Source organism: Oncorhynchus keta, chromosome 21, assembly GCF_023373465.1.
Source record: "Oncorhynchus keta strain PuntledgeMale-10-30-2019 chromosome 21, Oket_V2, whole genome shotgun sequence".
NCBI classification, from domain to species: domain Eukaryota; kingdom Metazoa; phylum Chordata; class Actinopteri; order Salmoniformes; family Salmonidae; genus Oncorhynchus; species Oncorhynchus keta.
Genome location: NC_068441.1, coordinates 8,086,280 through 8,110,530, shown reverse-complemented (window position 1 = coordinate 8,110,530; position 24,251 = coordinate 8,086,280). Strand labels below are relative to the sequence as shown.

At 44.7% G+C, this 24,251-nt stretch overlaps 1 protein-coding gene across 1 annotated transcript in view; it reads right to left on the bottom strand.

Moving 5' to 3' along the window:
• Positions 1 to 23,814, bottom strand: part of LOC118400064 (band 4.1-like protein 1) — a 119,973-nt gene extending 96,159 nt beyond the window's left edge. The window contains 1 exon segment of the mRNA XM_035796448.2: positions 23,538 to 23,814. The gene's annotated coding sequence lies outside the window, so the exon portion shown is untranslated.
• Positions 23,815 to 24,251: the final 437 nt, after the last annotated feature.

Below are 24,251 nucleotides of genomic sequence, written 5' to 3'. Positions count from 1 at the left end.
GATTCAGGAGGGAGGAGAAGGTGGCAAAGAGCTTCCTAGGGTTAGAGGCAGATGCTTGGAATTTAGAGTGGTAGAAAGTGGCTTTAGCAGCAGAGACAGAGGAGGAAAATGTAGAGAGGAGGGAGTGAAAGGATGCCAGGTCCGCAGGGAGGCGAGTTTTCCTCCATTTCCGCTCGGCTGCCCGGAGCCCTGTTCTGTGAGCTCGCAATGAGTCGTCGAGCCACGGAGCGGGAGGGGAGGACCGAGCCGGCCTGGAAGATAGGGGACATAGAGAGTCAAAGGATGCAGGGGAGGAGAGGAGGGTTGAGGAGGCAGAATCAGGAGATAGGTTGGAGAAGGTTTGAGCAGAGGGAAGAGATGATAGGATGGAAGAGGAGAGAGTAGCGGGGGAGAGAGAGCGAAGGTTGGGACGGCGCGATACCGTCCGAGTAGGGGCAGTGTGGGAAGTGTTGGATGAGAGCGAGAGGGAAAAGGATACAAGGTAGTGGTCGGAGACTTGGAGGAGTTGCAATGAGGTTAGTGGAAGAACAGCATTTAGTAAAGATGAGGTCGAGCGTATTGCCTGCCTTGTGAGTAGGGGGAAGGTGAGAGGGTGAGGTCAAAAGAGGAGAGGAGTGGAAAGAAGGAGGCAGAGAGGAATGAGTCAAAGGTAGACGTGGGGAGGTTAAAGTCGCCCAGAACTGTGAGAGGTGAGCCGTCCTCAGGAAAGGAGCTTATCAAGGCATCAAGCTCATTGATGAACTCTCCGAGGGGACCTGGAGGGCGATAAATGATAAGGATGTTAAGCTTGAAAGGGCTGGTAACTGTGACAGCATGAAATTCAAAGGAGGCGATAGACAGATGGGGAGAAAGAGAGAATGACCACTTGGGAGAGATGAGGATCCCGGTGCCACCACCCCGCTGACCAGCAGCTCTCGGGGTGTGCGAGAACACGTGGGCGGACGAAGAGAGAGCAGTAGGAGTAGCAGTGTTATCTGTGGTGATCCATGTTTCCGTCAGTGCCAAGAAGTCGAGGGACTGGAGGGAGGCATAGGCTGAGATGAACTCTGCCTTGTTGGCCGCAGATCGGCAGTTCCAGAGGCTACCGGAGACCTGGAACTCCACGTGGGTCGTGCGCTGGGACCACCAGATTAGGGTGGCCGCGGCCACGCGGTGTGGAGCGTTTGTATGGTCTGTGCAGAGAGGAGAGAACAGGGATAGACAGACACATAGTTGACAGGCTACAGAAGAGGCTACGCTAATGCAAGGAGATTGGAATAACAAGTGGACTACACGTCTCGAATGTTCAGAAAGTTAAGCTCACGTAGCAAGAATCTTATTGACTAAAATGATTAAAATGATACAGTACTGCTGAAGTAGGCTAGCTGGCAGTGGCTGCGTTGTTGACTTTGTAGGCTAGCTGGCAGTGGCTGCGTTGTTGACACTACACTAATCAAGTCGTTCCGTTGAGTGTAATAGTTTCTACAGTGCTGCTATTCGGGGGGCTAGCTGGCTAGCTAGCAGTGTTGATTACATTACGTTGCGTTAAAGAACGACAATAGCTGGCTAGCTAACCTAGAAAATCGCTCTAGACTACACAATTATCTTTGATACACAGACGGCTATGTAGCTAGCTATGTAGCTAGCTACGATCAAACAAATCAAACCGTTGTGCTGTAATGAAATGAAATGAAAATGTGATACTACCTGTGGAGCGAAGCGGAATGCGACCGGGTTGTTGAGTGCGGAAGTTCTATTCAGTAGACGTTGGCTAGCTGTTGGCTAGCTAGCAGTGTCTCCTACGTTAAGGACGACAAATAGCTGGCTAGCTAACCTCGGTAAATTAAGATAATCACTCTAAGACTACACGCTCTAAACTACACAATTATCTTGGATACGAAGACAGCAAAGACAACTATGTAGCTAGCTAACACTACACTAATCAAGTCGTTCAGTTGAGTGTAATAGTTTCTACAGTGCTGCTATTCGGTAGACGGTGGACGTTTGCTAGCTGGCTAGCTGCTGGGCAGATAGCAGTGTAGACTACGTTAGGACTTTGTTTTCCTTTTTCTTCTGTCCTTCTTTTGTCCTTATTTTGTCTTCCTTTCTTCTGTTAACTAGATATTTTGTACACTGCATCTCAGTGCTAGAGGCATCACTACCGACCCTGATTTGATTCCAGGCTGTATCACAATCGTTTGTGATTGTCCCACAGGGCGGCGTCCGGGATTGGCCGTCATTGTAAATAAAGGTAAAATAAATCAAATAAAGTATATTGAAAGCAGGCACTTTGAACACAGGTGTGGTTCCCAAGTTAATTAGGCAATTAACATCCCATCAAGCTTAGGGTCATTTGTAAAAATGCCAAGTTGCCCATTATTTTGGCTACCAGAGCTAGAAGAAGAGATCTCAGTTACTGTGAAAGAGGGGATCTCAAAGGAGCACAGGGTGTGTGTGTGTGTGTGTGTGTGTGTGTGTGTGTGTGTGTGTGTGTGTGTGTGTGTGTGTGTGTGTGTGTGTGTGTGTGTGTGTGTGTGTGTGTGTGTGTGTGTGTGTGTGTGTGTGTGCGCAGTCACCAGATCTCAACCCAGTTGAACACTTATGGGAGATTCTGGAGTGGTGCCTGAGACAGTGTGTTCCACCACCATCAACAAAATGATGGAGTTTCTTGTGGAAGAATGGTGTCGAGTAAAGTTACAGACACCAGTAAAGTTACAGACACTTGTAGAATCTATGCCAAAGCACATTGACGCTGTTCTGGCGGCTCGTGGTGTCCCAACACACTATTAAGACACTTTATTGGGGTTTCCTTTATTTTGACAGTTACCTGTACTTTGCACAAGTGCCAGCTAATCATGTGTTTATTAAGCAGCAGACCATAAATCCCTCTGTTGCACCCAAACACACACCAAAGCTGTCCAGATATGCTCTAAAAAAAGGTGCCATCTAGAACCTTAAAGGGTTAGTTGGCTGTCCCCATAGGAGAACCCTTTGAAGAACCCTTTTCGGTTCCATGTAGAACCCTTTCCACAGAGGGCTCTATATAGAACCCAAAAGGGTTCTACCTGGAACTGAAAATGGCTATCCTTTTGGAACCCTTTTTTGTAACAGTGTAGGCTACAAGAATCCATCTGCAAAGACAGATAAATACAACCCATACTGAAGGATTACACTGTTGCACAACATGGTTTCACGCGGAGATTGACTCGTTAGAGTAGTTCGCAATGGGCCAGCCAACAGATTCACAGCCTCTCAAACGACTCACAGCTACAGTACTGCAGCTTCTCACATGGGAGCTCTCAAATACACACAAACAGTACAACTGTCTAAAAGAGGCACCATGTAATTTACACATACACATGCAAAGAAAGAGAGAGACACATGCAGTACACACACACACTGTCGCAACGTCGTAGCGTGTTTATAAGTGAGAGAGGAGGCTCTTCTCGTGGTCTGTGGTTATGCGTCACTGCAGCGCAGGGCCTGTAACTACATGTGTGTGTGTGTGTGTGTGTGTATGTGCGTGTGTGTCTATGTGTATGTATGTGTGTGAGCTTTCTGGCAGAAAAGGGAGTTGACTTCTTGACAGCCAACAAGCTGTTCCACAGAGTGCTACTCACCGGACAGTACCTACCCCCAGGAGGCCTTGCTGACCCTGTCTCCAGACCGTCATCCAGACCAACCCCTCCCTACCCAACTGTGCAGTGAGTGACACACACACACACACACACACACACACACACACACACACACACCAGCTCCAAAATAAACCCAGTTCAGTTTAGAGCTACACACACCCACACCATCACTACTGCACCACACACAGCTTTACAACTCAGACTGATCCTGATCCTGCACATCAGTCACCATCGGGACACTCCCTCCCTTCATGGGCTGCTTGTCAGATCGAAGCAGAGTGAATCGATAGCAGTCGGCCCTCTCATATATACCTCCCTGTTTAGTATGCTGGCCCTTAATCCCAGTTCATTGGAATCCTTAGTAGAAATGCTGCCAGTTATAAAAACCATCAATCTGATCTGAATGTGCCACAGACCGGAGGACAGAGGGGTGGATGAAGGGAAGGGCGGGCAGGCATGAAGTCATGGCCAACATGCTTACCCATAATGTCCCTCACCGAGGCTCTACTAAATTATCCAAAGACCTGACTCAGGGGTACAAACAGCTAGTCAATACACAATAAGGTTGTCCGTGTTCTGATATCTCAAAGTGTATGTTTGTAGAGCAGTGATGGTCCACATTCAGAGCGATGGCGGTTACTGTTTCATCCCACGGAGATATGTCAGGGGATATTGAAATGAGTTGTGGATTTGTGTGGTGGTGGGTTTGTGTGGTGGTGGGTTTGTGTGGTGGTGGGTTTGTGTGGTGGTGGGTGTGACTTGCTTCTTCTCTCTCGTCATTAATTATCTATATCTTTGATAATAGGGCTGCATTTTTGTGTTCTGTAATCATCTCAGACATTTTTTTTTTTTACCACGGCCTGCTTAACACGACAAGCTTTTTTCCATTAAGGGACGTGTAGAATTATAACTGAAGGCTGTGTGCGATGCATGGCTCAAGTAAGGCCAGGATAAAGGTCTGCTTTGGGCAAGATGAGAAGGAAGTAACTATCAATGGTGGCTCACAACATGACCTATATTGCAGCTCAAAACACACACACACACACTGCAGCAAACAGACCCTGGCTCTGAACATGACCTCTATTGCAGCAGCTCAGCACTCCTCGCTCAGTGGCAGGCAGCTCAGGGAACACCTGGAAACAAAAGACTATTGTACCTCCCTGTGACACGCTGAAACACAGAACCAGAGACGGCAACAATGAACCAAAACAAACACACCTTTCATTTAGTTTTCTAATGGCTCACTGCCTGCCCCTTGAGATAAAAGGAGCTTAATGTGCTGACGCTGCACTATTTGTCCGGTTGGCCTTGTCCATGGAGGGGAAGAGTGCCATTAGACAAACACACACACACACACACACAGACACACACTGCTGAAAACGACCTAGAAAATCCCCCAGGTCCTTCTGCAGAGGCCCAGAGGCTTGGCCAAATCACATTTTATTGGTCACATGCTAAGCAGATGTTATTGAGGGTGTAGGGAAATGTTTGGGATTCTAGCTCCGACAGGGCAGTAATGTCTAACAAGTAATATCTAACAATTTCACAATATACACCCAATACACACAAATCTAAGTAAAGGAATTAAGAACATCTAAATATATGGACCAGCAATGTCAGAGCAGCATAGACTAAGATACAGTAGATTAGAATACAGTATACACATATGAGATGAGTAATGCAAGACATGTAAACATTATTAAAGTGATTGGTGTTCAGGGAGAAGCTTGATCAGCATCCATTCGGGAGAAAGAGAGAGACACAGCAGTGATCATAGCTCATAGCGTCCAATGGTGAAGAGATTGACATGAGCAGTACTGTGTTGCTCACACAGTCATCCCACACTGTGGTGTGTGTGTGTGTGTGTGTGTGTGTGTGTGTGTGTGTGTGTGTGTGTGTGTGTGTGTGTGTGTGTGTGTGTGTGTGTGTGTGTGTGTGTGTGTGTGTGTGTGTGTGTGTGTGTGTGTGTGTGTGTGTGTGTGTGTTCCACCATCAGCTGAATGAAAAATCCATAAAGGCTGTTTGTAATAAAGAATCCTATGGGTTAGGTCAGCGTTTCAGCAGAAAATATTTGCATCAGTGGCAGTTTGGAGACAGACAGAGGTCGTGCCATTTGATGAGGAGCATGAAGCCAGTCAGCCTCATTCCTCAGTAGGTTATATTAACTCCTTCATACATTCCTCAGCCGAGTCGACCTCTATCCTGGGGTTACTAGCTCGCACATTGTGTAATGTGTGAGCGTGGTCCTGCTGTGAGGTCAGCATCTCCAGCATGCCACCAAAAGGTCGCTAATGTTACAGCAGTGTTACCATGGCAACCCCGGCCACAGAACACGTAACTAGCGGCCTCCCTTGTGTAGGCTTGCGGATCAATTTACACAAAAAGCTGGAAAAATGCTACACAAGGTACAATTTTGAAATTTGGTTGTGCATCTGCATACCACATGTAACCATGGTAGCCCAGGAGCTCCACATCCGGCTTCTTCAACTGAGGGATCATCTGAGACCAGCCACCCGGACAGCTGATACAACTGAGGAGTATTTATATCTGTAATAAAGCCCTTCTATGGGGGAAAACTCATTCTGATTGGCTGGGCCTGTCTCCCCAGTGTGTGGGCCAATTCTTTCCCAGGCCCACCCATGACTGTGTCCCTGCCAAGTCATGTGAAATCCGTAGATTAGGGCCTAATGAATTTATTTCATTTTACTGATTTCCTTATATGAACTGTAACTCAGTAAAATTGTTGAAATTGTTGCATTTATTTTGTGTTCTGTATAGTTATACAATTGCAAAATCTTCTCTCCGCCCATGGCAAAATGTGTAGAATTGCAGGAAATGAACCCTAAAACAAAACAACAACAGAAATCTTGAAGTGTGCCACTAAAATGTTTTGCTCACAAGGTGGGCCCCCAGAATTGAACTTAGTGCCCCCAAAGGCAAGGGCCGGCTCAGACTGCATGTGTGGGTATGGATGTGGGTACACAGACCCGCAAGCCACTGCGGCCCCTCATGATGAGTTTAGATTTTTTTGTGGCCCCCACCCCCATCAAAGCTGGCCATCCCTGCACTGGAAGAAGGGTCGTTAGTAAAGGGGAATTGTGAGAGGGTGGGTGCTTCTCTCACCTCATACGGTCTTGTCTATCATCCTTCCTGACGATTGGCTGCCAAGTGTGAGCTATGGTTTAGTGGTGGACATTTACGATTGTGCCGATGATAGTTCTCGCCGTGTTCCTTAAATTGATCTCGTGTCTACATCTTGTTCATGAGTCAAGCAGCGTTGTGCAGGTCTAACAACAACAAAAAATGAATAGCCTGTCACTAGAATAGTCCTTCTCTAGGTCTGGGCACGGGGTCCACCTCATGTCAATACCATATTCATAGAGGGTCACTCAAGATGACTGCCTTGGTGACAACTAAGGAAAGAATCATGGGGAGAATGAGTCTAACACATCAACGGGTCCTGTGGTCATTTCAGGCTGTCCATTGGACACACTAGATCACGTTACTGTGTAATAGTTTTTCCTGCATTGATCTAGCGAGTGATATTACAAAATGTGACTCGTTTCAAGAAACTAGTTGTTTGGTCACTACTTCACAAAAGAGCCGTTTGTGTTTTTTTTGGGCAGAAATGCCTTCTCGAACATGTGAACTTTTATGTGCATGAATAACAAATGTGTATGCCATCTTCACATACAAATAAAATTGTTAAATTACAAGCCTAGTTGATTTAGCCACATAAAAAGACAGCAATCTTCCCGCTAGCCATGTCTGGCTTCGATAATGAGTGGGCTAGACATGCCATATAATACGCGTCTCTCTATTTGAGCTGGTCAGTATGTTTAGGTAATCCAGTCTAATGCTGCTTTTATGTATCACAAAATAAAACTGCAGAAGTGTTGCTCTCCACTTTCTGGAGGGCCGAGTACTAAAAATCAGTGGAATTCGAGTATGATAGCGAAGGAGAAAAAAACACTTGTCTCCGGATTACATCTTCAAACTAAGGGCAACCATGGCATCCGGCAGGAGACACGTCCATCCATGATGTATAAACTTGATAGTCTAGCTAGCTATATTTTCAGATATTACACATTTCTAATTTTGACAAAGTATTTTAATTTCATGTTAAAGTGTACTGTTAACTAGTTAGCTAACGTTAGCTGGCTGGCTCGCTCGCTAGCTAACGTTACGTGTATGATCTTCTAATTCGTATCTCAGAGCCATTTGCTTGTCTAGTTATAGCCTGATGTTAGCTAGCTACCATAGAATCTGGTTGGTTAGCTACCTGCAGATTCATACAGGGTCGTAACGTCATGAGTTGAGATTATGGTTAATTGTTTACCTAGCTAGCTAAATACACTCCACTATGCAAGTAAGCATTTCGGGTGCGTTCGTAAATTCAGTCTGGCCATCTACTCCGATTTTAGAGCACTCTCATCTGAGTGTGCCAGAGCGCAGAATAACTGATGAATTTACGAACGCTCAACACTCATTGAATATGGCTGGTGTCAGTAAACTTTTGCAATAAAGCGTAATAACAAATTGTTACCAGCAGCACAGTTAGTCACCAATGCTCTGGATAACATGAAAACATTCTAACCAGCTCTGCTAGGGCGAGTAAAATGGTCAGCGTGGGGGGGGTCTCTCATTTGTGTCTGGAAGTAGCTAGCAAGTTAGGTTGGGTGCTTGACTGCTGTTGTTAGTACAGAACACTGTGATCAACACTTAAAGAGATGGGTGAGGCTAAAGCTTAAGAGTTTGTTAACGATGCTAAATGGGTCTAGACAAAGGGCTCTCCAGGAGTAGTACCAAAACATTCAAAAGGCCATTTTCTCAAAAGTGAGTTTACAAGTTTAGCAACTTTCAAAGCAGAATTACTTTCCAATTGTTCCTCGACTGTAGTGTACGATATACCATTTTGTAGCTCTGAGTCTCTACTTTTATCCAATGTAAAACAACACAATTTCAAATTTTGCTACAGTACATAAGACTTGTTTGAGCCGGACGTTCATAAATATACTCAAGCCATCCAAATCGTTTTTTTTTCTTTTTCTCGTTTGTTTGATTTTACTGAATCGTAATGATAGTCTTACTTTGGCTGAGCCATGATTATGAGAATGCAGATACTGTATAAATAAATGCAGCCAAAGGCTATACAGACGAAACTCTGAACGGCCATTGGTAGGTCTGTCATCAGCAAATGGTAGTGCTGCAAATAGCAATCCACTGATCATAAGCTGCCTGCAAATCATTGTGGTTGCTGTGGAAACAGATACGATTCGTGACCCTATAAAAAAAAATGTAATCACTCTCAAAGCAGAGATGCGAGTTTATTCAATTTAATTGATGGTGAGAACACAGAATTTCCTTCCAGTCAGTGACTCTCAAAATCAAATTGTAAACCCCCAAAAAAAGACTGCAATAAATGCCAGCCAAAACTATAATCATTACAAAATATGCCAATCGTGCGTTATATACATTTTAACTGTGAAACTTGCTGGCAAAGCCTAGCATCTGTGTGACTAGACAGAGGGCAGTGACCACAGGTGTTGACTCAAGCATCTGCTTACATACACACTGGCTGTTGGACTCTTCGGCTACCGAGTGAGAATGAAGTCCAACACTAAAAACAGAACAGAACACAGGAGGACTGCCTGCCTGATGTCTCGGCTGGTAATGGAATTAATGGATAGTCTGTCGACTGGAATTAAAGGCTGTCCATTTACATCAGCTCCATCACCTCAACAGTAGAATATCTACAGCGAGGATCATCAACTAGGTTCAGCGGCACGCCAATTTTCTCTTGAGTGGATGATCAGGGGGAGCTTCCACAAATCATTTGTAGACTGCAAATTGACCTGCAGGAAGCCCAAACAGATATCATATTTGACTCAAACATAATCATGGCACACCTTGTACTGGATCATATACATCTATCTCTCTGTTATGCGTGGGAATACTTTGGAATACATTTCCAAAATTAAAATCACTTGGAGCTGATATGCTGGTGTTTTTACAGTCATGACCAACAACAACAAAATACACATAAGGGGGCCAAATAAAGATCAACCACGGGCTGCCAGTTGGGTAACCCTGACGTGCACATTCAGTCCCTGAGCTGACAGCATGCCACTGTATTGAAGGAGTTGCAAAGAACCAATGAGAAGGACATGCGGGGGTGCGTCCTATGGCATGTTAGAGTAATGTGTAAAGACGAGAAGCCAGAACATATCAAGACATACCATAGTATGTGAGGGAATGAAAGATTTTCGTTTTTGTTTTCGACAATAGTCGATAGACGTGGGTATGAAGGCTTACAGTTGTGTCCTTTAAAAAGCCTGAAGACCAGAGATTCAGTGGCAACAAATACTGTATTTAAACCTAATCTGAAAAGCTCAAAAGTATATGAACTGCTTCTGTGTGCAGTACTGTACATTCTCTGGGGTGTTACCATTTATACTCATATTCAACACCTCTGCTATGAATGTGTGTGGCAGGCACACCATTTCAGTTGACACCACTCCTTTCTGACACATTTATAAAGAAATTAAGACGTCAACTAAGACCTACAAAAGGCCGCTAGTGTATAAAACATTCGACAAAGAGAACAGCACCCTTCTGTATGAGGGAGACAGAGTTACCATGGAAGCAGAGCTATATTAAATGGAAGACTAGTTAAAAAGGCCTCCCTTGGGAAATCCTATCCCTGATTGGCACATGCTCAGTTGCCAAGTGGAAATACTGCCCCAGTGAACTCCCATTTTCTTAAAAACACAAAAACAATGACTTCTTACATGGGGATTGTCATTCGCCGACAGCCACTACAGATGTGTTTTAGCACAAAAGAATCTCGGCTTTTTCTGTCAGCTGGTGCCCATTTAGCATGCTTTGGTCTGCCTGCCTCGGAGGGAGAGAGTCCTGAAGGGTGGAAGTGTTTGTGGCAATACTAGTTCCTACTGCCCTCTCTCCTTTCTTGTCTGACCACATTCATGTCCCTCGTTACATCCTGATTCCAGCTACATGGGACCTGGTCATTCTACCCAAAGAGCTGAGAGCTGAGAGAAGCAGGGGGAGGCTGGTAGAGAGGCTGGGTGAGTCTGCGAGGAGAGGCTCTGGGGAAGAGAGACAGACATTTTAGAAGGAGAGGCTGGCAGTGGGCATGGGTCCAGTCCCAGCTCAGCTCACTCTCCTGTTTGTATAGAGCCATTCATCTCCTTATTAGGATCAGAGCATGGCTGAAAGGAAGCTAAAGGGACTCTGTGTGTTATTGGTGTCAGTGACAGGGAGCTAGTAAAGGGGTCGAACGTGGAGCTCAATGTTACTGCCATCTAGACACAGAGAGGCCTAACTCAGAGTCACCCAGTCAATGCCTTTACTGCTGAGCCGACGAGCTAACTGTTTAAGACTTACTGTCAGTCCAGTAAACCAGTCTCTTGTTTAAGACCATTGTGTGCATCAGAATAGAGGGTCTACTGAGTGCTAGCTGAAAGCATCAGTGCACTGTGGAGGAGTTGGCAGCACTGTGTGCTAGTGTCAATGTCCAAAAGGAATGCAGCAGCAGAGCGGTACCATAGCGGCTACACTTCAACATCATGATACGAATTATCAAGGACCTTTTTGGCTGTTTTCATGATGAGAATCAATGTACCACAGAAAGATCTGTGTGGAGAGCAGAACAAATGCTAGGATCTCAAACTGTGGAACTATGCAACAAATACTAATAATGGATTCGATTAATAGACTGCTTTTTTTTGTTTGTCTCGATCAAAGGGCTTTACATTGCATGGGGGAAATTCACTTTATCTAATGACTACTAGTGCTAACGTATCTACACTAACTAACGGACTCAACTACCAATGAATAGTTATTACAGTTATACAGCCTGTAGTTGAGAAACACGGCGATCTGCTCATAGAGCGCCACAACAATGCGTGGGCTCTCTTCACGACTGAGGGGTTTATGGTAGCTCTGCATGCAGGTGCTGAGGAGAACCGAGAGCTCTGTTTCCTCCTTCTGCTGATAACAGTGCATCAGTGAGCACAACAACACAAACAAGCCCCCTAATTGTTGACTGCTGAACACATCAGGATTTGTCATACAGTTGAACACAATTGAACGGCAGTGGTGTTATCAAGTCGTGTCACCCGTTTCAGTTCTGAGTTGATATAAAAAGCAGAGAAGTGATTTAAACATCATTGTTAGTCTACTGATCAATAGATCGGGATTGCCACACACACACGCGTACACACACACACACACACGCACACGCACACGCACGCACGCACGCACGCACGCACACACACCGTTATCAAATCATATCACTCGGTTTCAGTTTTTAGTCCTTTAGGATGGAGCTGTGGTGTAGTCTAGATGTTCGACAGCAGGCCTGTACATAGGTCATATAATGTTTACGGTCTAACGTCCTCCTGACTAAGACATTTAATGTCAGCCCTTTAATATCCCCAGTAAAATCGCCCTGTTTATGAGGAACAGAATGTGTGAAATGTGACTATGAAACTCACCCTGGACGTGATTCTCTGGTCTGAATCTTAAATCATAGGAAGCATGTACGGTTTTAATAAGTTCTAAAACGGCCGAGACACTCACACCCATTGACATATTGGAGTCAATTATATGGCTAACCGATTTGAGTATTCCAGGACCAAAGTTGGCAGTGTGGTTCTGTCTGCAGGGAGAAAGAGCAGAGTTGGTAGCTAATTGCAGAGAGATACTGTGTGTTGCTGTGCTCATGGTCATGATAGAGGAGCTGGGAGTGTCCTTGTGTCAGGCATCAGGGGTAAAGTAGCACTGTGACATAATAACAGGCGGCAGACGCCTCACCCCTGTCACAGTCACACACACTACATACAAACCAACAATTACCTGAGACTAGACGTCATTCACACATACATTGATATCGGTTAGCTTGAAAATAATCCTGTACATTGTCTATAGATCTCTAAGCACACAGCAGGCATACACCAAGTGCAGTATGGTGAGGCACATCCGGGATCTCCTATCCAACCTGTCTGACCAGTTTGGGAGACACAAGACAGGCCCAGCGGGACTAGGAGTAGTCTCCTCTCCTCTGCTCCTCAGACCCGAACTATTCCACACACCTTCTGCTGCTACGTGACGAGCCTAAAAACATCAACAAGCATCCTGACCAGGGAAGCTAGCACTGGGAATTGAGTGAAAACAAAGACAAAGAATGTTTTTTTTCTTGATGTGGTGTCGCCCCTGTCCAGCCGGTCTGCCCTGCAATATCCAGTTTGATGGTAGTACTTTATGCAGCACTAACTGTGCATAGATCATGGGAACTCGCCATCATCAAAACATAAAAACAAACGTGGCATGAATCGAATGTCCCAGTTCACATGTGCACTGATTAAACTTTCTCATTTAATCTCCTGACAGGCTAATTACAATCTCTGATGTTTATTACAGTGGAGAGTTTAAGCGTCGCTGAGGTCATGGACAGACAATAGGAAAAACATATTCTGCAGTGACATTTTTTTTAAAAATTTGATTTAACTAGGCAAGTCAGTTAAGAACAAATGTTTATTTACAATGATGACCTAGGAACAGTGAGTTAACGGCCTTGTTCAGGGGCAGAACAACAGATTTGTACCTTGTCAGCTCAGGGGTTCAATCTAGCAACCTTTCGGTTATTGGCCCAACACTAACCACTAGGCTACCTGCCAACATCACTGGCTGCATAGATCTACAGACAGCTACACAACTCCTCCACCAATCAACATCACTGAATCCCTGAGATACTGGATGGCTGTAAGATACAGTAGCACAAAGAGAAGAGCACACCCCCACTGTCTGAGCTGGGGTGAAAGACATTGAGGCATGAAGCATGCGCATGTAATCACCATCCCACTTGATCAGAGAGACATGACTCATCCCTGAAAAAGGAGGGGAGACGGGGGCGGGGGGGGGGCAGGTATGTAAGAAAAAAAGAGAGAGAAATTCATCCCAGCCTCAGAACCTGCTGACTCACTGCAATCAGCAGGAGCACAGAGAGCTTCTGCAGCTCTGGAGAACAGACTGGATGCTCCACTCCCTCTCTGGGCTGGCTCTGCCTCCCCTTCAGAAGGACAAAGTGACACTTCTCATCACACGCCACGAGCTATGATGGCAAGCTGGAAATAAAAGACAGGACTAAAACTGTCTTAAGGAAATGAAATAGCAGCTCCCTACGATTTACAGTAGCAGAACACCCATCTCATCAGAACTGATGCGAGAGTGCCAGTGAATCAGTACGTTGAAAAAAATGATGATACAAATAAATCTCCTGAGCAGACAGTAGTAGGTGAAGGGACAACACTGAGGGAATAAGAGAAAGAGGCATGATGCCAGAGAGAACACATAGAGAGGAGAGACAGCTCATTGCCCAGCAGTCATTAGAAACCGCAACAACCCACTGGCTGTCTAGCCCATTGAAAAGAGACACCCATTGACTTCCTATGGCAAGACAATACCCATTGTCCCCAGCGGTCAGAGACAGCAAATAGTCCTATGGTTCTCCTTAAAACCTGTGATGGCAGCGCCTCAGTAATCAACAAGGTTGAAGATTAAATCATCTCAATTACCGCAGTCTAGGAGTGGCACAGAAATAAAACATTGGACTAATATTGCATTCAAAAATTCAGCCATCGACTGTGTTTGCCAACAGTCTGACCACGTGGGAACGCAACCCTCCATGCGTTAAATCAAGGGAGTTACTCTGTTGTGGTGTAATTCGACGTTTGAAAAGACTGCAATGATTCCACTTACACCTCTTGTAAGGCCTAATTCAATCCCAGAGCATGAATAGATATTCAACTCCCCCTGGCCAGTTCCACACCATGGTATTATGGAAACATTTTCCTTTTTTTAAAGGCATCATTGTTTCCTCACTAATGAGATTACAATCCTTTCATCTGCTTTTCAGGTCTCTTATTGCTCCGACTTATACTTTGCTTACCGTTCGTTGCAGGTGTGTCTTATCCTGTACACTGTATCGCTCATTTCAAACGGGTGTTTTACAGGTACCTCTCAAAACATCAGCTATCAATCAGTGTAATATCCTTCCACATCCCTCACAATTTAAAAACAGTATGTCACCCACTCCCACAAGACAAAAGCACGTGATCACTCCTCAGAAACGCCACACTTTACAACAACGACATGAATGGCACTATCCAGAACAGACCGTACCATCCTAACCTCAGAGAGCAGCGTAAAACAAAGTCTCCTCTTCTGTGTATTGTGTGTTCTCAGTAGTACAGTGTCTCTGACCAAGCCTGTGGCTCGTCTCTGTGACTCCCTCCGACTCGTCCCTGCACCGCTGCATGAGACGTGACCAGATTCACCCAGTTACAACACGGAGCCAGGGAACATTCCACAGGGCCAGCAGCAATGACAGCTCAGTGGAGACACAGACCAAAGCATACACTCTTGTCCTCAACACACGCCGCACTGTAAAGCCCACGTACTAATGTCTGTGTACATATGTCCTCTGGTTTGGTACTGTAATAAATGAATAATGATACAAGCAAGATAATGCACTTCTATTTTCTAACGATGACGGCAGCATGTTGTAACGTGGTAATGAGTAGTAGGATCAGTCTATGAGGTTAACATGGGGTACAGGAGCTGGTTGTCTCCAGGTAAAGACTGAGCAGAGCGAGGAGCACTGCCTCTGTGCCTCAGACCCAGTGAAGGCTTCATACTTCCTCATTTGAATTGCAAATCAGGGAAAATCAAAACAATACGTTGTTGGTCACATGCGCCGTATGCATCAGGTGTAGACTTTACATTTACATTTACATTTAAGTCATTTAGCAGACGCTCTTATCCAGAGCGACTTACAAATTGGTGCATTCACCTTATGACATCCAGTGGAACAGCCACTTTACAATAGTGCATCTAAATCTTTTAAGGGGGGGAGAAGGATTACTTTATCCTATCCTAGGTATTCCTTAAAGAGGTGGGGTTTCAGGTGTCTCCGGAAGGTGGTGATTGACTCTACCGTGGAATACTTGCTCACGAGCCTTTTCCAATGATGCCAAGTTTTTAAATAAATAAAAAACTATGAATAAAGCAATATACAGAGTACCATATCACTGTGCATGGGTATGAGGATTTTGAGGTAGACATGTACATAAAAAGCAGGGTAAAGTGACAAGGCATCAGGATAGATAATACAAATAGTCAAATAAAGGACAGATTAGCAGCATATGATGTGTGTGTGCGTATGTAGTGTATGTGAATGTGTTTGGGATTTCTGTGAGTGTCAGTGTAGTGAGTGTCAGTGTAGTGAGTGTGAGTGTATATATAGTCTTGAGAATGTGCATAGAGTCAGTGCAACTAACTATTTAGCAGTCTTGTGGTTATTTAGCAGTCTTATGGCTTGGGGGTAGAATCTGTCTGAGCAGATGCTCAGGCACTATTTGCTGGACAGTAGTAGAGTGAACAGTCTATAGCTTGGGTGGCTTAAATCAGCATGCTGTGATCTGAAATTCCAGCCTCAAGCATATAACAAACACAGACACATACATGAGTTGGTCGTAGTGTATCTACATGACCCCAGAGTGAGACAGATGTGCCACACGTTTACCATAGAGACATACAAAAGCTTAGAGACAGACACAGACAGAGAAAGAGCTGTCAGGGGAGTGATATGATGTGATATCATGCCAGCAGTTCTCTTTCATCCAAGTCTCTCAGTATACTGACAAAAAGTGTTCCTAAATGCCTATTCCCCAGCTCGTAAGGTTCCTTGGAGAACTCTTGCCTTTACATTGTAAATAGTTAAATGAACACTCAGTGGTGTGTAAGAACTCCAGTGTTGGTGTTAATAACCAGAGTTGAACCAAAACCACACCCACCAATATCATATTTCCCAGCATGCTCTATGGCAGGTTGATTTTTAGAATTGTTTGTTTCAATATCTATTTTCTTGCATGTACATTGATTGAGTCATCTTATGCTACTCAAATATAAATAATACATTTTCCTAAAATAATCCAATCTGTTATCACGGAGGCGCTCCGCACCGCTAAAGCTAACTCTCTCTCCTCTGCGCTCATCCTTCTAGACCTATCGGCTGCCTTCGATACTGTGAACCATCAGATCCTCCTCTCCACCCTCTCCGAGTTGGGCATCTCCGGCGCGGCCCACGCTTGGATTGCGTCCTACCTGACAGGTCGCTCCTACCAGGTGGCGTGGCGAGAATCTGTCTCCTCACCACGCGCTCTCACCACTGGTGTCCCCCAGGGCTCTGTTCTAGGCCCTCTCCTATTCTCGCTATACACCAAGTCACTTGGCTCTGTCATAACCTCACATGGTCTCTCCTATCATTGCTATGCAGACGACACACAATTAATCTTCTCCTTCTGATGACCAGGTGGCGAATCGCATCTCTGCATGTCTGGCAGACATATCAGTGTGGATGACGGATCACCACCTCAAGCTGAACCTCGGCAAGACTGAGCTGCTCTTCCTCCCGGGGAAGGACTGCCCGTTCCATGATCTCGCCATCACGGTTGACAACTCCATTGTGTCCTCCTCCCAGAGCGCTAAGAACCTTGGCGTGATCCTGGACAACACCCTGTCGTTCTCAACTAACATCAAGGCGGTGGCCCGTTCTTGTAGGTTCATGCTCTACAACATCCGCAGAGTACGACCCTGCCTCACACAGGAAACGGCGCAGGTCCTAATCCAGGCACTTGTCATCTCCCGTCTGGATTACTGCAACTCGCTGTTGGCTGGGCTCCCTGCCTGTGCCATTAAACCCCTACAACTCATCCAGAACGCTGCAGCCCGTCTGGTGTTCAACCTTCCCAAGTTCTCTCACGTCACCCCGCTCCTCCGCTCTCTCCACTGGCTTCCAGTTGAAGCTCGCATCCGCTACAAGACCATGGTGCTTGCCTACGGAGCTGTGAGGGGAACGGCACCTCAGTACCTCCAGGCTCTGATCAGGCCCTACACCCAAACAAGGGCACTGCGTTCATCCACCTCTGGCCTGCTCGCCTCCCTACCACTGAGGAAGTACAGTTCCCGCTCAGCCCAGTCAAAACTGTTCGCTGCTCTGGCCCCCAATGGTGGAACAAACTCCCTCACGACGCCAGGACAGCGGAGTCAATCACCACCTTCCGGAGACACCTGAAACCCCACCTCTTTAAGGAATACCTAGGATAGGATAAGTAATCCTTCTCACCCCCCTTTAAGATTTAGATGCATGCACCAATTTGTAAGTCGCTCTGGATAAGAGCGTCTGCTAAATGACTTAAATGTAAATGTAAATGTTACTTGGACTTATTGCACCTGTTACTGAAATGGTTGTTCCAATTTAGATGTTTAAGGCAGTCTCATATCTTGGTCTTCCCAACCCAGGTTGCAGGTGAGTAAAAATGTTTTAAAAAATTGGATAATCCCCACTCCGGCTGGATTCCAACGGGAATTAGACATCACTTTGCAAACCAGCATAATATGACTAGCAGGCTGTAAAATATGAGTTTCGGACTAACTCTATTAGGATAAACTAGGCTTCTGTTAAGAAATAGGCCTTATGAAATATGTATTGTCTTAAAGAATGTAATTTAATGACAACATATTCTCTTAGGATCTCATTTGGTGAAGGCCACAAGACTGAAAATGAATGAATGCAACAACCATGTCCTCTGTCACTAGCAAACACAGTCGTGGGTGGTACTGGTAAATCTAAAATTCACTTAAAATCCACCCTGGGAAATATGCAAATAAGGCATAAAACTCTACAGCAGGGCTATTTAATTCCGGTCCTGGCGGGCCGAAACATTTATGGTTTGGGATTTTTGTATGGTTCTTCAAAGAATCATCCCCATTTATCATTTTTCAGAGACCCTAAAATGGTTCCGCTATGGCTTTGCTCTAAAGAAGCTTATTTGGTTCCAACTTGCACTTTTATTTTTAAGAGTGTAGGCAGGCAAGTGATGCTCTGGGCAGGGGAGATCTAAACTGTTCACAGGAGTGTTCCAGGCCTAATGTTAACAAAGCTACTGTCTGACAAGCTCTACCCAGTAAGGCTGCTGACTCGGACTGTGTAGGCTGCAAGAAAGACCGCGCTGGCTAAGAGAGAGGGAATTTAACGAATACAAACCAACTATAAAAACAAGCTGGGGTGGAAGAAATTGCTGAAAGAACAAGATGATACAGATGAAGAAATAGAGGTCTACTTAGTAATGATTTGAGCATAAATGTCTGAAGAGGTTGGATCTAAGCGTCTACACATACTACAAGGTAAACTGGTGTACTTGTCACGTCTCCACAGCTGCCTCCAGACGTTGCGTTGCGCCCGACACTCGCCCTACAGTTGCACCCCTCTAAGCCGCAGAGCAGTGTAAACAGAATTGTCTTGTTGAGCCAACACTATTACAGTAAAAATTGTAATAGCATAGCAATGTTTTTTTTAAACAGATGTTTTTTTTTTTAAATAAGGAAAATGTCTGTACATTGAGACTTTTGAGGTGTTAGCTGTCTATTGTCAGTCAATTCAATGTGTACGGACGAGAAAATAAACCCTTTAATTGTCTGCACATGCTTTTGGTTGTTGCATTATTCAATATTGTGTAGTATGTTTTAGAAGAAAAAGTAGCTTGAATTGTTAAATAGTTTGTGCTTGTTGGCTAGCGGCGACTGATATATGGTCAATTTGAGTTTGCTGACCAAGAATGACGTGTCGCCAGTCACAGCGAAAGGAAACACATGGATGTAATGTGAAATGAAAAGTAGAAATCGCTTTTGCCACTCCGCTCCTCTGACTCTCCTTCGTCTCTCGTCGTGGGAATAGGGCCTAATGGAGCATTTCTATCATAGCCTCGTTCCAGTTTTCAGACCCAAACAAAAAGAGGATTATGTCCTGTGGCTAAACATCAGTGACTTCACCAGCACGTGCTTGATAGCTGATTGAATCAACAGATTAAATATTTACCACATGTATTTTACACAAGGAAGATGGTCATTTGACCGAGGCTTTTGGTAAGCATTCCTCACATAGCTAGATCACAGGAAGGCAATTGACACAAGTTATTTCATTATATACATCGCTTAATTTAGCCGGGTTCGGTGAATTAAATGGCTACTTTGTTGTTAATGTTGCAGCATCATTAATCCAATCTAATAACAACAAAATATCCATCCTGTGCCAAGTTCAAATTCAAGTGGAGAGTAGACAACAGCTCTTCAAATCAACATTCCATTCAGTCCAAAACTAAACAACTTGAAAGCTTTCCAAAGTAAACGCCTCCATAAAAATAAGAATTCCAGTAGCAAGCTGTTCACCTGAATGTGCCACAGTCAGATACTGTATGAGGCATGACAAATGTTAACAGTAATGGAGAATACAGCCCTATGAAGAGTACCGTAGAGGTCCATGAAGAGGTCAATTGTCTACTGAAGGCAAAACAACCCCCCCCAAGCCTCACAAATGACCATGTCCATTGTTTCAGTGCGACACACATAACATACACTGAACGTACAAAACATTAAGAACACCTTCCTAATATTGAGTTGCACTACTCCCCATTTTGCCCTCAGAACAGCCTAAATTCGTCAGGGCATGGATTCTACAAGGTGTCGAAATCGTTCCACAGGAATGCTGGCCTATGTTGACTCCAATGGTTCCCACAGTTGTGTGAAGTTGGCTCGATGTCCTTTGGGTGGTGGACCATTCTTGATACACACGGGAAACTGAGCACGAAAAACCCAGCAATGTTTCAGTTCTTGACACAAACCAGTGCGCCTGGCACCTACTACCATACCCCATTCAAAGGGATCTTTGAATAGCAGACATACACAATCCATGTCTCAAGTGTCTCAAAGCTTAAAAATCCTTCTTTAACCTGTCTCCTCCCCTTCATCTACACTGACTGAAGTGGATTTAACAAGTGACATCAATAAGGGCCCGTAGCTTTCACCTGGATTTACCTGGTCAGTCTGTCACGGAAAGAGCAGGTGTTCTTAATGTTTTGTACACGCATTGTAGTTCGTGTTGGTTAAATACACTGAAGAGATGTTTGCCTTTTGTGAGAACCTAAAGTTGTTACATTTTTATTGAAGCATCTGATCTGAAACAAGCCTGGGATTCCCGAAAGCATCGTAGCACTAAGATCTTCTTAATTCCATTGAAACTAAATGAACGAAAGATGATCTTAGAGCTACAATGCTTTTGGGAAACCCTGTCCAGATCTTATGTATTTGCTGTCAAGGAAACCAGAAAGGCCTCAGAAGCATGATGGTCAGAGATGAGACCACCACCATACATGGACCAGTCTGAGCACGCAGCAGAGCCTGCTCTAGTCTTCTGAATTATATATTTCATTTAACTTCTGCCAGATGCTTCCACTGTACACCCTCACAGTGAAAGTACAGTGGGGCAAAAAAGTATTTAGTCAGCCACCAATTGTGCAAGTTCTCCCACTTAAAAAGATGCACAATTGGTGGCTGACTAAATACTTTTTTGCCCCACTGTATCTGTAGGTATCACGGATCCCCCCCCCCCCCGGTACTGCTGCTCATTCTGTTCACCAGTTCCTGAGGTCTACGTCAGCGGCTTTCTCGGCTTCACTGAAAGGGACTCATTATCATCAACCCCGGACTGTCTTGTCTGATTACACACACCTGGTTCACATTTCCCCTGATTAGTATGTTATATATGTTCCCACTGTCTTTGCCGGTTACTGTTCCCATGTCCGTAGGTGGTGTGAGTACCTATGCGTTGGTGCAGCTGTCATGCTGCCTGCTATATATAGTGTGTATTACGGGTGTCGTTCATCGATGGTTTACCCTCGCTCTTTTGTTTGGGTACAGCTCAGTGTTTTTGTATACGTGTTTCTTTTGGGTGTATTAAAAAACCCTATTGTGTATTCCTGCGCCTGTCTCCAAAATCCTTTATACCAGTGTGACAGTAGGAATACCTTCTTTGGTGTGATTATCTGGACAAAGGCCACAACAATCAGTGATTAGGTATTGGTGATGGGCTGTCAGTCACTCAATATTCTGTCCACAGTTCATACAAATGCCTTTGAGAAACGTCAAACACTGAGTCATTTTAGAAATGCCAGACTGAACATGCACCCCTGGTGGTGTTTGGGTGTTTCAGAGAGGGTGTGAAATGGGACTGTGTTTGCCGTTTGAGTCGGTGTCTCAACATGTTATGCATACGTGTGTATATGTGTGTGTGTGCGTGCGTGCATGCGTGCGTGTGTGTGCATAAGCATCAGTCAGGTGGAGTGTGTGTGCACTGTGTGAGATGGGCGTGTCTGGGGAAAAGCAGGCAAGTGGATTGTGCTAACTTTGAGTTGGGATAGAAGATCCAATTTGCCTCGACAGCAGGACTGAGACAAAGTAAAGCCCATGGACGAAAACAAATCGATATATTGCAGTCACGAGAGATGGTGTGAATTAACATTGGTTTACAAGCAGCAATACTCAAGCCAAGTAAGACTGACAATTGTCAGCCAGAGACATACTATGAGATAGCTGCGCAGGGCTGAAATGAACAGAAACAATAACAAAAGCTATACAGCATCTCCCGTGGAGGTGAACATGAAGGTGAGTGGGAGTGAGAGTCTGCTAGTTTTAAGAGTGAGTGGGATTCAAGCCATCACACTGTTACGCAGGCTTAACAAAGGGATGCAGAGGTAAGGCATTTGACTGGATATGGATTGTAATGCCTGGTGAAACTGGTATGATAAAAGGTGAAAGCACTTTGTGAGCAATTGCATGCCAGCATACCTGGCAGTGTATTCAACATAAGTGCTCAACATAAGGATTGACTGTGTAATCAGCTATCTAAATTCACTCCCCTACATGGGCCTTAAACAAGATGCCACCCACCTGAGTGGTCATATAACAGAACATACCATAATAGAATAGAAGGTGCTCTCTTCTGTCCTCTGCACGGCAACCATCCCCAGGAGGCTAACACAGCCTTGTGCTTAACAGGCAGTCACCCCAAGGCTACCCTCACTTCACGACACCACCAGGTTCCTGTGATACTAATAACATATAGGGATGTGTATGATGACAACTTTTTATTCTCATTACTGGGAACTCCCTTCTCCCTTTAAGAACCGTTACATCAAATGGAGTAATTCTTCATTATTTGTGTAGGTCTACTGGCTCTTTATGACATCGTGGCTAGATGACTATCATGAAGAGTAGGCTAGGTTTGTTATTAATTCTGTCAGGAGTTAGGGCGGGGGCTGTCCGGCGAATAGCCGCGTCATTGACGCTACAAGTAGTGCCTCTGGAGCCATAGGACGCGCCATGGAAATAAAACGTTTATTTCCTATCACCTCATGCCACACATCGCCTTCACACAATTTCCTGTGTGGGCATATGGGATGTTATGATGATGAGGCTATGGCCATGTTCCACCAAACATATTCCGAATCATATTCGCTTTATACTCGAGGAGCATAAATTAAATCGTATTGAATGGAATTATTGCAGAATAACCAAGCATTGACATAGTCTCCCTTACAACATGTAAAATAGTGAAAAACATTTCGGTCTAGTGTGTCTTTCACATGGAATACCATTGCACAACATGATTGTAGCCAATCCCACTAAATAGTGCGGTATGGCTACATCAAGGAGAAGAAGAAAAATCACAAAGTAACGGAATCCAGCATAGCCCACCAATGGCCTTATAGCCTATCAACATTTTATATTTAAAAAACGAGGCACAAGTACATTTTTGGACGTGTGTGTTGTGGACAGCGTTAGCCGGAGCAACAATAGTGGATTATTTTTTTGCATGCATCTGCAACAATTTATTTAGAAGTAAGATATTGTAGCGTAATAAACTATTCACTATGATGACATGGAAGTACCGCATGTAGGCTTTGAAATGTAAATAATACAATGCAAAATGTTGCTACCTACCTTTCCGTCAAACTCACATTCAGGTGTGGACCATTGACGTTGCGCACCGCGGGCAAATCAATCCAATACTGCCTCCGCCCCGTCGTTATTCCCTGCTTTAAGGGGAACAGCAGTATGAGGGAGTTAGCGAGCTTCGAGTGAGTATGAGGAAGAGAAGGAGAGTGAAAGAGGGAGGGACAGAGGCTGTGTGGTAGAGAAAGACGCGCAAGTCTCGGGATCCCAGTAACCAGCGGGAGCTTGCTTTTCCCCCACGCAGAGAACGGCCTTCACTTCTTTGGCACTGCAATGACTTTGATTTATATCATCATTGTCATAACACAAACCCCTATTCAGGTAGTGTAGAATATGCGACGATTTTCTTCTTATTTTGCATATAGAAGACTATAACAGGCATAGTGAAATTGGTCCATCAAGTCAGGGCCTTTTCATTATGAATGGTTTATACATGCGACATAGATTACCACCTGTGTAAACTATGGTAGGACTACTTAAGTGAGAACATGCATTTATAGTTTTCCTTCTTGGTTAAACAATAACTCTATCATGTTCTAATTGTTTAAAAAAAGGCAAATAAAAGGGTTTGTTCTGTAGGCCTATTAGTTGAAAGTATGTCAATCTATTCAACCTGAACTCAGGGGTACACGTTAGTGGTGCGCGACTCGGCTGTTTGCTCAACCGCGCCCGCCCGCAATTGCTAATAACTCACCCGGTCCG